This window comes from Osmerus mordax, chromosome 24 (assembly GCF_038355195.1).
Source record: "Osmerus mordax isolate fOsmMor3 chromosome 24, fOsmMor3.pri, whole genome shotgun sequence".
Taxonomy (NCBI): Eukaryota; Metazoa; Chordata; class Actinopteri; order Osmeriformes; family Osmeridae; genus Osmerus; species Osmerus mordax.
In genome coordinates, this window is record NC_090073.1 from 11,098,622 (window position 1) to 11,112,424 (window position 13,803).

Sequence of the window (13,803 nt, forward strand, 5' to 3'; positions counted from 1 at the left end):
TTGTGCTCCGACCAGCTTTGTTTTTTCCCCTCTGATGAAATGTCTCCGAGGCCCCAGAGAGACTGATGGGCCTGAGTGTGTAAACACCAGCTCTGCGGCAAATACCGTCACACACACACAGACACACACTCCAACCTCGTAATGCATGCTTGCTTCATCTCTGAAACCCACACACACACACCTGGAAATGTTTATACACACATCCATTTTTTATGTTATATAAATTCACAAACATAAAACAAAGTGTACACATGACTTCACATATGAGATGATCAGGTTATTTATATTCCAGAGAACTGTACACACTCGCCTAATGCATAGTATTAGTACTAGCTCCTAGTACCAGGAGCTTACGTATTCTCTTTCACATGTTTGCAAACACACATACCCACAGACACACACAGTAGGGTGATGGGTAGATAGGATAAGAGAATGATGTTGTGTGGGGTGGGAAACAACAGCTCAACTATTACGACTCGCCAGCTGAAGTTAAATCAAACTACAAGTAAGTTCAAATGACTGTTGCTTCAGATTCCATCCTTCCAAGCACCGGGCTTTGGCTAGAGCTGATAGGAGAGAAGCATTACTTCACAGTTTGATGATTGTTGTGCAGAGCCCCATCCCTTGAGGGAAAGACACTTTCAAAGAAGAAATTCCATGCTTGATGAAAAATCTACTAACCACCATCGTGTCCAATACGACCCACATTCCTATCCTCCGTGTCCTCCCACCCTGGGTTCAGACAGCCTGGGGCACTTCTAGAGAGCTATGGCCATCGTTGGGTTTGGCGTTCATTGTGAGCATGTTTATTTCTTTTTTCAGCCTGTCATGGTGAGATTTTTTGAGCTTCCACTTTATTTATTTGTATTTGAAACTTAGTGGAACATGGCCAACTCTCATTTGGGGGGTTACTTCCAAACAAGGCAACCCAAGGGACAGGTGTTGGATGTGCTCTGGCCTCTGTCAGGGTTATAGCAGTGTTCGCTATATAGAAGGCCAATGCAACATTCATGTGTAAATAGCTAAAGAATGCATGCTCTGCGGATCAGAGTATCAAATGCCACTTCTGGTCACATGTAAGCTTTCCATCATACATATCAAACACAACATCAAACACACACTGCTACCAGGGCACATGTTTGCGTGTTCAATTATCTTGAAAAGGGGTATCCTCTATAACTGAAACAAATCTGAATTTCACCGGAGGGAATCCACTGGGCTACATTCACAGTGCTCATTAGAAATGTGTTGTGCCTTTCAATATTGTAGTATCATAATATCCATCAAGTGTATTTGTCTCCATTATGAATTTGTTGCACATTTCACATTTTTACTGTATCCAGCACCCCAAAACTACATGCTTGGCACACATACAGCAGCCTACTGATATTTAAAATCTACTGTACATGACGGTGGTATTTCTCCAGAAGGAGTGCTGGGCAAATTAGTGCTTCATAGATTACAGTTATAGTCATAGATTATAGTTATCTAACCCTAACCCTGGTCCATAGATAAGATAGGTAACCATCCATAACTCGTATCTAGCCCTATTTCATAGATAATGCTTCTTGAGTGGCCTTCCACACCCCTGCATTGTGACTTTTCATCGGTGCCCTGGGGTTAAATACGGCACAAAAAAAATAAAATAAATAAACGTTTCCCTTTTTTAATGGATGCACCTAAGCAGTCACACACGAGTTCACACGCCAGCATACCTCCTCACTCTGACAAGCTTGCCGCCCCACATCTAGTCTGACGGCCTGCAATATCTGGGGCTTCCTCACATCTTTTGACAGCTGCCATTTTCAGTACCAAGACAGCGCCCGCGCTTCTACGCCACCGACCGCTGCGTCCCCATCAGCTTTACTCTACCTCGCCTTTACTGCTCGGGTTTTCAGAGCAAAGACTCGGGCAGCGAGGGGAAATGGTGCTGTGTCATGGTACGTTAGCGACGAGGGCATGTAGGGCTTCGCCTTGCCTGAGGTAAGAGCAGAGGGGAGGAGGGGAACAAAATCTTGTGCAACTTTCCTACAGTAGGAGTTTGGGTTAGGTGAATATGTTGTCTCTTTAATGACACGATTATGGTTCTAGGGTTGAGGAGTTTGGATCCAACTGGAGATATACGTAGGAAATACAGACAATATGTTGATGTTTTGACTATATTTATCAGTAAACAAAAACCACCCGAACTGCAATAATATATTATAATATTTAGGCCAGGCATTAGGAAATCAATAGATACTTGATATAGAAGTTGATACTATACTCGTACTTATGCCTCTATATAATTTAGAGGAACAAGAGCATTTTCTTCCTGAAAGTTAGAAGGGGAAGGCCTTCATTATTTAATTTGTTTACAGCACATGTTCTGGAGTGGGGAAATCAAAAGATGGATCCAAGTTCAGTTTTTGTAACCTTGTGTTTGAGGTTTGCATTCCTGTTATAACAGGCCTGTGTCTCACAGAGCTCTTGGGCCTATTGCAACCTTGTATTTCACTCTTCTGGCCTTTCCCAATTTGCTTTTTAAATAGAAGTTAAGGTTTACCTCACAGTGGGCTATATATTCCTACATTTATAAAATATTGGAAACTGGATCATATCACACCCAATAACCATTAAAAAGTTGTGGTCTGAGTGAGAACTTTACAAGCAAAAAAAGATATTTACTTGTGTCTCAGTCAACCTTTCTGTTCCTGTATGGGTCAAGTACTTTGTTGGAAGGAAGACTACAATTGCTTGCCTATCAGTAAACCTTTTTGGTACTGAAACCTTTCGATGAGTTCTAGTCAACGCTCTGGCCCCTAACATGCCCTGGACTGCTTGTCCAACATGTTCTTAGTGGTCGCTTCAAGTAGGGAGACGGTCTTTATGAACTTTTAATGTGATTACTGAGTCTAGGATGACATGACAGAAGCGGTTTGGATGGATGATGGGACATGTCTTCTCAAACCCCTCCTGGCTATTGCGCTGGACCCTTCGCTTCCATCGAATACTTTTCAAAGGGTCAGTAATACAATCTTAAAGGGCTGTGACAGTAATGAGCACTGCGGATGTGCGGTCCACAGGTCAGGGATTTAACTGACTACACTGACGATACCAGTAAACTCTGGCCAATCTCTGCAATATTTAGCTGGACATTGAGCTGCAGTGGCTGGGCCTCAACCTGTGTTAAGCTAATAAGATGTGCCATTCAACTATGAGGAGTATCGGTACCCGCTTCTTCCACCCAAAGTTGACAGTCTAACTGAGGACAGTACCTCTGGGAAACCTTTCAGTGAGTTACTCATATTGACAACAGAACATTTGTTGTTCATTGCAGAATTGTCTTCCTTCTCAACTGGCATCCTTGCTGTGCAGAAAAAAACTGATCACCCGCCACCCCCCTGCTTTCTCCTTGAGGCCAAGTATATGGGAGTGATTAAAAGTCAGGCAGGGTCCCGCCATCACTTCTGGCTTGCTTTGTGGTAACACGTTGCAGATTCCTCCCCCCCAAAAGGCTTTCATTATTGCAGCCTCCTCCAAAACCACATGAGACAAAAACAGGAGGGTGGCTGTGCTCCTAAGTTGCAGCTAAATACTAAAACAAAAGAGGAGTCAGGGCAAGGCACTTCACCCTACTTGCCTCGGGGGAATGTCCCTGTACTTACTGTAAGTCGCTCTGGATAAGAGTGTCTGCTAAATGACTAAATGTAAATGTAAAAGAGGGAGTCAGTGGGAATCAGGCTCCACCCATGCTCCTTGGGAGGAAGGGGAGGTGAGGGGGGCTGTCATGAGGTAAATCTGCTGTGAAATCCTGCTTAAAGAGCATGAGATGACGTCTGCTGATTCCCTAACGTGACGATAACGAGGTTGATGACCCCTCAGCATGCCTGGAGAGTGATACCCCCGGGCTCTGCAGGGTCATCAGACTTCCATCTAAACGCTCCTTTAAGACAACATCTGAAATATTTTGAAATAAAGGAAGCCTCAAAGCAATTAGACTTACATAAAGACTCAGGCCGAGAAGCTAGCTGATGCACAGTGACTGGCGGCGGTTAGGGTTAGTGTGGGGGGGCGTCTGTTGAGTTGCCTGCTGTGCCATGAACTTAAAAAGGCCCAACATGGTGACAACCCATAACTCAGCAGTCAATATTTTCAATAGGTGAAAATTGTATACATTTGTCATTGAAAACAGATCACTCTATTCAAATAACTTTGTTTGCAGCACATTCAATGTTTGGAATAGGATAATATATGTGGCTTTAGAAATATTGGTGTAACGGTCCATCTAAATCCAACTAACCCTGTAGTATTAATACATTGATTCGTTGATTTGTGGACTTAATTTAATCTTTTTAAGTCAACTAAATCTGAACATTGTACTTACAAAGTAGAATATGGCCTTAAGTTAAATAATGATTTTGTATGAGTTTCAACCTTTCTCTCCTACACCTCCCATGGCCATGTTTCCTCATCAGAGAGGTGCGGAACTTCCTATAGTAATGAACCCTAACCCACCCCCATACTGGGAAGGTTTTGTGTTTTCATTAGGCCCAACACAGCAGGCCTGCAATCCGATAGAAATGGATGCATTTGGTAGAATTGTAACTAGCCATGTTCCTTGCCAGAGTACCAATGAGTAAACTTCGGACATCGTTTTACTACTAACGTGTCACTGTCAAAATAAATCAGTGGCCTCTGTTTTTAGAATAACCTCATAGTCTTTATTTTTACTTTTGAACTTGGATGCCTCCTGATAGTTTCCAAACAATGTATTTATCATCAGACTACTGGCATTGTTTCCACGACTGTGAGCCTTTGTTGTGGAGGTCTCTGTGTCTCAGTCTTTTTTAGATGAAACTTTGATGCACTTTTGGAGTGCAGGGGCCTCCCAGAGCTGGGATTATGTGCCAAGCCACACACACACACACACATCCTCGAATGCCCCCCGCTCTACAGCTGTGTCCCACTGCCTGCTTAAAAAGACCCCCCTCGTCTGCAACACACACGCACACTTTGATTTGCTGTTTCCTACACCGTCGCTTGTCCATCCTGGGCCGCCTGGGTCTCAGGTGAGTCTCAGCACTGACAGCCCCTCAAGGCATTCAACAACTCCTGTCATTCCACACACGCACACCCACATACACACACAGTGTGACTGCAACCCCCTCTCAGTGTCTTTATGCCCCTTCCATCCCTCCCCACATCAAATACTTGTTCTAAATTAAAACAAAGGCTAAAATGCACAGGCCTGTTGAACTCCTTTGGTAATAGATCAGTGTTTATTCAATGGAGTTGGAAAAGATGATGCTTTGTTATGTTTTCTTAGACAAAATACAGATTGTAGTTTGTGGTGATAAAAGTAGTGAAAAAAAAAAATGTTTTCTAAATGACTACAAAAATAGTGTTTATTCATACTTTTTGTTGTGCTGTACTGTATTATTGACGTATACAGTTAGGAAGAATATTCCGGGGTCTAAAGGAAGGCAGGAAAGTCTGAAGGAAACTTGCATCACCAGGGCTGCCGTCAGACGCCCGTCCTTCTCCCCAATGTGTGTGTGTCAGGGGGGCAGTGGGGGCATGGGAGGGGGGTTGCCCTGAGGGCAGAGGAACCTGGAACATTAAGTCTTGCCATGCTGGGTCAACACAGGCCAGTACCTTGAGCATGTTTGTCAGATTGTCTTGGTGGGGGGGGGGGGGGGGGGGGGGGTGATGAGAGGGAAGGAAGCTGTCAGAGGGACATGAATCCTGCTTTGTATTGGTATATACCAAGATACCAATGCAGTGCCTGAAAATGGCATTTGATGCATGTGAGCAGGTTATACTCTTTGGGTAGTCTGCTCTGGAGGAGCACCAGGAGCTGGGGAGAGGAGAGCACCAGGAGCACCAGGAGCTGGGGAGAGGGGAGCACCAGGAGCTGGGGAGAGGAGAGCACCAGGAGCACCAGGAGCTGGGGAGAGGGGAGCACCAGGAGCACCAGGAGCTGGGGAGAGGGGAGCACCAGGAGCTGGGGAGAGGAGAGCACCAGGAGCTGGGGAGAGGAGAGCACCAGGAGCACCAGGAGCTGGGGAGAGGGGAGCACCAGGAGCTGGGGAGAGGGGAGCACCAGGAGCACCAGGAGCTGGGGAGAGGGGAGCACCAGGAGCACCAGGAGCTGGGGAGAGGGGAGCACCAGGAGCTGGGGAGAGGAGAGCACCAGGAGCACCAGGAGCTGGGGAGAGGGGAGCACCAGGAGCTGGGGAGAGGGGAGCACCAGGAGCTGGGGAGAGGGGAGCACCAGGAGCTGGGGAGAGGGGAGCACCACTGTAGCCAAACCATTGATGCTTTCCCCCCCTTTTTCTCTCCTCTATGTGCCTGTACACAGGCCTTGCTGTGTTTTTGGCAGTCAGAACTGACCAGCAAGTGCCTCTGTGCCAATTTTTGTGAAAACTGGCACATATGGCAGCTGAAGTGCCATATGCCATACAGAATATTTTTTGGCTGTTTCTTCCATTTGTATAATCGCTGGATCCTGTATAAAAGTGGCTCATTATTAATTTAGTCCTCCATTTTTTTCTCTGCGACAATACCCAATTTTTTTTTTTTTTGTTGCACTCCAGAAGACTCGTTTGATGCCTATGTGTGAAGGTGTAAATTAATTTGAAGTGCACTGGAGGAATTAGCAACTAGAAACCTGGGAAAGATCACCTTGTGATGTTACCCAACAAGCAGAAGGCAGAGGGAGGCTCCAGGTTATAGATACTGTAGCTTCTCTATCACTACCCTCTTCTCTCTCTCTCCCCCTCTCTCCCCTCTTCTCTCCTTCTCCCTCTCCTCTCTCTCCCCTTCCCCCTCCATTCCTTCTCTATCCCCCTCCATTCCCTCTCTCCCTCCCCTCTCTCTCCCCCTCCCTCTCTCTCTCCCTGTCAGTCTTCCAGAAAGCCTCATAAGGGTTTAACATGGGAACATGGGAAAACACTTTTGCCCTTGTAAATCAAATAATATTGAATTATTAACTTTATTTATGTATCTGTTTGTCTGCATAGCATTATATTATTCAATTGTTTTATTGTTTGCGCATGTGTCTGAAAGCAAAAACCTACCTTTTGGGACTAAATCTAAATATCTGTTATGCTACGACACACACATACATAACCCCACCCCTCCCACGACACACATACATACCCCCCACGACACACACATACACACAGCATTACTCAAGAGCTACAGTCTCTCTCTTTCCTCTCCCTTCATTGGAAAAATACTTGAATGTTTACAACCCTTCGGACAGTGAACCTGTCCACAGTGACACATGCGGCCCCCTGCTGATGTCTGGACTATCCTTCATTTTACCATCCTCTACTATTGTCACTGCCTGACACAGTGGCTGACAGTACCACTAAAATACATTAATACACAAATACATTGTTGTGGAAAAAACATCACACTGCAGTAATTATGAAGATGGAGAAATGATTATGGATTATATGATTGAAAATTAACCTCTTAATCACCTTTATTACTTTTATATGCTATATTACTGAAAACCAGATGCAAAGCTGTTGACTGATTAGTATTACTACTAAAACGTAGAAGATATAAAGGCCAAAATGTGGAAGTCCAGATAGATAGAGTTTGAGTGCAAGAGAGAGAAGTATATGTGTGTAGGCCTTTCCCATGAAGGACTACAAAGCCCAGATATTGAGAACTACAAGCGCCAGACATCATGGGACAGATTTATGTCCTTAAACTCAGTATCCCTGTGCAGCTGGGCCGCAAGGCCTCACGAGGGCCCTGGAAGGGGAAGATAGAGGAAAAGTACTGGCAATGTAAATTCTGTGACAATTGACCAACCGGGTGTGAATACATAAATGCATCTGTGACCAATTATAATGTACCAATGACAAAATATCACAAAATAATGGAGAGTAAATATATAAGCAAATGTCCGGAGAAAAATTCTAGTCAGACTCCGGGGTCTACTCACGTTTGTTGGAATCAATCCTTTGTGTTAGATTCGAATAAACACTTTGCATTATACTTTGCTGCCGTTTCCGTGCTGTTTTACATTTTGATATTGGTTAAAAACTTAGCTTATTCTTTCCCCAACAACATCAATACACTAAAATACATTAATACACTAAAACACACTAAAATACATTAATAAAGGAGGTTTGTTAACTGGGTAAGAGTTGGTGTACAAAATTGTACGGAACTGTCCAAGTATTGTTAGTAATATTAATGTATCTGCTTCCATTGGTGACAGTATGTTATATTGGGCTGTAGACCTGCCAGAGGAAATTAGAAAGGTTGGCCTGCAGGTCTCCAGCTGTTCTACCTCCTATCCATAGTATGTTTATGTAACTCAACATGTTCATCTCCATAGTAGACACGCTAAGCCACTTGTAAACAGTAATCAAACCAGTTGTGGATTTAAAAGTAGACCATGCCTCTCCACTGTGGACTAATCCCTATTGTAATTATGACAGGATAGGACGCTTTCCCTTAATCTCAGATGACAATCTATACAACACAGAGTACAACACTAATGGTCAATTTTGTGTAATTGGAAGTGGACATTGAATTCAACATCAGTAATAGACCATACACATTATTGACAGGACAGAAAGAAAAGGGAAAAAAAAATTATGGAAGACAATAGCATGGCATTAAATGACAATTCATTTGAATAATATAGTATTTTCAAAAATTAAATATTACATGAATCAATTTGGATTTTTCTTCAACATTTTGTTAATTTATACATAAATAAATGTTGCTGTTGATATTGTTGCCATAACATGGTACTTGCAACTTGACAAAATGGACCTCACATGGAACAATTAGCCTTCATGCAGAGGTCCTTATGTGACAGGACAAAAAGAGAGCAAAAGAGTGCCTGTGTGCGTGCAATTTTCAGTTTGTGCACAGGCTCTTTGTGAGCCTGTGCACAAACGGTGTCTCTGTGTGTCTGTGTGTGTGTGTGTCTGTGTGGGTGTGTGTCTGTGTGTGTCTGTGTGTCTGTGTCTGTTTGTGAACACAGAGGAGCCAGACGGTGATCTTAAAACACAAGCATTTAGGGGGGGACGAGCCCCCCCCCTTTAAAACAATGACAAGAGGGGGGGGCTCGTCCTGTCCTGGCCAGACCCCTTGCCTACCACCATAGGCCCTGTTCAGAGCCAAGCAGATGGCTACTGATTGGGCTTTGTGGCTGTAATTCAGGGTACTGTATGGAGAAAGGGCCTTCTTATGCCTGGCTGAACTTGACTGGAGCAGGAGGAGATTTACAACTAAGAGGAAATAAATCTTTTTATGTTTCAGCTCTGGAGAAGAAAAATGAATCTGTATCATAAACAGTAAGCAAATTTATAGAAAATTACTAAATTATTTAAGTAATTAAGAACATTCTATAGAATAATAAGTTTGTAGCAATATAATATTTTAGGTTATGTTGTTTCACTGAGTGTATATTAAAAACAAACATGAGACAATTCACAATATGTTTAATTGTATGTAAACTAATCATGTTTAAGTTATCATCTCTCTGCCAGAAAACAATATTGTACCATTCTGACTCTTCAGTCTGCTAAAGGTGTTCCCAGAGAGAAGCAGACAAAACATTTGAATACAAAATAAATGGTCTGGTTCATTTATCCATTGGATTCATTTAGCAGACACTTCTATGCAAAGCGATGTACAAATAGTGCATTTACAAAGTACAACAGATCAGGCATCAGAAGGGCAGAGTTCTACAGCTTTCAGAGTTTTACAGCTTTCAGAGTTCTACAGCTTTTCAGTGGTCAGAGTCGAGGAACAGCCTGTATTTACTCGCCACATCAACTACCAGGCACGGTGAACAAGCCGCCACGATCGACAAAAGTGCAAAAGAAAACCCTAGTCTCTCATGCAGTCCCTCTTTGGAGCATGAAAATTAGGACTGTATTGGGTGATGTACCAATACCACTTTATTACTTGTGATACCATTAAATAACCTGAAGATTAAATTAATGAATAACTAAACATATTGTACTTACAGGGCCATTTACTACACCCCTCCAACTGACTGGAAATGGTTTGCACTAAAAACATAAAGGACATACATAACACCATAATTTACCTAAACAATACCATTCATATTCAGTCTTTTGGTAAGAGCCCCAGGGGTCACAAGCCAACAGCATTCATATGGATAGTCCATAGAAATACATGACAGTATGTTTTCATCAATTATGCAGATTGATGCTTTTGCGTTTATTTACTTGCTTGTCAGATGAGATTTTTGATGCAATGTGAACAGGCAACAACTGCAGAACAGGAGAGCAGTGTTCTCACACAGGTGTCAACTTAAGCTAGGCTGTCTTTTTTCTGTAAAACGGACTTGCAAGATTGGGAACACTAGGTCTAGCCTCATGCATATTTTACATACACATGGCACTTCAGAGATTAATATACAGCTATTATTACTCCGTTTTTATCATTGTAAAACGACCCAGTTGAACTTATGAGACCTGGGTGTGTGTGGTTCCAGACCCGTGTGTGTGAGGTGTAGTTGTGCCTATACACAGGTATACTGCATACGCCCACCTCCGAGGAAAGGGATTTACCAGACAGTATACTCAGTAGGTTGGCCTATACCCACCTCTGAGAAGATGAATTGCCGTAGCCGATAGCCTACCTACTTGAAATAACTAGACAGCCTCAATCTAATTAGAGCTACTGTAGCCAGCAACCCTGGTTCAAATAACCTTATTTCCCAGTGATTCATTGTGTGTAAATTGATTGTTGAACGCGGAGAGTAATGAACTTCACATCGTCCTATCATGAATAGTCTCAGCAGCGCACTCTTTCGCCGCTGTTTTATTTTAATTTTTTATATCGAGATACGTCAATACAATTAAAGCTAGCCATAAAACACTTGGTCTATTTAAATTGTTATTTTCCAGTGATTCACTGTGTGTACATTTTGTTTTACCACAGAGAGCGATGTACTTTCTATTGTCCTATCACAAATGCATTCTTTCGCCGCTGTTTTAAAACCAGTTTTAGCTTTTTATAATTTATGCTTCGGGGTAGGCATGAGTATGTGCGTTTGGACGCAGGCACACACATATTGACGGACGGGGTGGGGGAGGTCGGGGGGGGGGGGGGGGTGACTAGGGGGTCACAGTACGCACCAATATACCACAAAGGTACTAATCCTACCAGTGTTGTTCCAGATAATGCTATTTTCATGGATGATTTATATGGAGTCCAGGTCATGATAGACCTATTGTGAATTTGAGAACAGAGCAACATTTTAATGGCCTTTTCTTCTACTGTTTGCAAGACAAACTGTCACGTTTATGGGATGATGCTGCCACCTTTACCCCAGGATGGCATTTAGAAGATGAACACATGAAACCCTTTATAACAAAGTCACAGTGCTGGAATTATCATACAAACGCTTAACTGTACAAGTGCAAAAAGGAATGATATCTCAAAGGATGACAATAAACTCGACAAAATAAGCCGAGTGTCTTAAACCACAAGACCTAGGTTAGACTTAGGAATGTCAGTTAATTTTATATCTAAGTAGCCTCCAACTTCTGCCTAATTAAGATCAACAATATACATAATTTCCTTTGGGATTGTCAAAGCCAATTTTAAATACATATTTTCAGTTTTTGAAAACGGATTTGTCAGTTCTTGTTAGGTGTTAGGCTACTGCTATTTTTGTACAGGCGGTTAGTTGAAAACAAACTGTTCGATGAATGAAAATGATACATGGGTGCCACCTAAATGAAAATGCAAGATGCTCAAAAACAAATCGCAGTGTAATTTGCATCTTAGAGTTGTAGTCAATTGTGTAGCCTATACCTTTTTAAAAGATTTTGATCTACGGAAAACTGTTCGAACAGCGGTGGAGCAGCGCCTGTCGATGTAGCCGGTAATGTGGATGCAGTCTTCTCGGTGTTGCCGTAGGTGAATGAGGATGCCCGAGCAGGCAGGTGTCCATCGCCTGCTGCGCGCGTCTCTTGTGGGCAGAAATGACAGTAACTGCTGTGAAATAACACTTCCAAGAGGCCTACCGGTAAAGGAGGATCAACACGATTTCACTTGTTAGCTTAGGCTACATCTTCTTAATAAGAAGGACGTCTGATTACATTATTTTAAGCTCATAAACTAGGTTAGTATATAACCAATATAACCCAAGAGTTGACAGATACGCTACCTTTTATTTTTACTTTCAAAGGGAATGCATAGTGTATATAGCCTATTTTAGGTGATTTAACCATCGGTCATTTAGCTGGCATGTCGGTAGACTACTCCTGATGAAAAGGCTAAGACAGCAATCCCAACAAATTTACCAATAACAATAGCCTGCTATATTACTATGTAGCCTACTAGGCCTGCTACAATACATTCTATCTAATAATGATAAACAATAATAACGAAATGAGTGGCCTACGCCATACAAATATAGATTTAAAAAATGCATATAGAGATTAGCTCAAAATTAAATTACCAGCAGGTAAAAAAGGTATAATTGTTCTTTGTTTTATATTTGTAACCGGAAACTATGCAGGATAGGGTACTCTACAAGGGGATTTACTTGCTCTATGTCTATAAATCGCATCCAATGACAATCGGACAGTGAAGAGTTAAAGGGAGGAGACGGAGAGTGACACGCCTCATTGGGCAGATTATGTGCTGCAAACAAAAAGTGTGTGTCTGTGTGCCAGTGAGCCAGTGCATCGCGCCCCATCTGCACGCTTCTTTCTCCCCTCACTGCGACGGGCGATACACTGTCACTGTCACTTTCTCCACAAGGAAATGTACTAACGCGGCGAACAGAGGAGGACGCATCTCTCACGACTTTTGGCGACAAATTTATATCAAGCATCACTTTGTGGATTATTATCCCTTATCATCAAAAAAGGTGCGTAACCTCAAACCCCTTTTTCAATTGCATAGACCATTAACAGGGATTTGTTAAGCGCCGAGAGACGGTGCAAACCCACCACGATAGAGAACCACCCTGCAGCCACTGAAAGGGACTTGGTGTAGGAGGATAGACGATGCACATACATCGCAGATGTTTGAGCCCGCGGACAAGCGACAATTCAAGCTTAGCATTCATTTATAACACGCGTAAACAGACAAGTGCGCTGAATACGAAAAAAACACACGCGGTTGGTGGATTGTTGAATGGGTTTGCCATATCTATTTTATGGATGCGCATAAATTCAGTGTTTCTCATTTACTGGAGATGCATATTCATTGGACCTTTTGTGTGGTTTTCCCCGGTGAAAAAGCAACCATTAAATCACAAAAGAACAGGCGAGAAAAGGGATGGAGAGAGAACGGCATTCTCTAAAAGCTGTAGACCAGTATTTGGTTTTGAGTTGGTAAAAGTGAAATCTGAAATATTTTCCTCAAATATTTCCTCAAGTTATGCAACTTTTCAGCACGTTTTCACAACAACAATGTCGAAATGCACAAAACCATTTAGGCCTATTCAAATTTCATTTGGCTTTTTAAAATTTGAATAGCTATTGTGTTCAGGCAAAATATTGAGGAACGCCAAACACCAAAGTCTCACGAATAGAGTGTTGGACAAGGCCTGCATAACACAGCAATATTGCTAATAACACCTTATTAATTTGAATGTTACCATTTAAAGTCCATAATTTTAAACGCATAGCCTATGACCGCCAAGGCTTAATACATTTTCAGTCCAATAATAGGATTCAAATACAGGTTTTGAGGCAATGTACGTCACGATCAACAATGTCTATATTGTTGCCTAAATTGGAACATTTTGAAATAGGCCTAAATGTTTTTTCTTAATTTGGTATAAGGTTG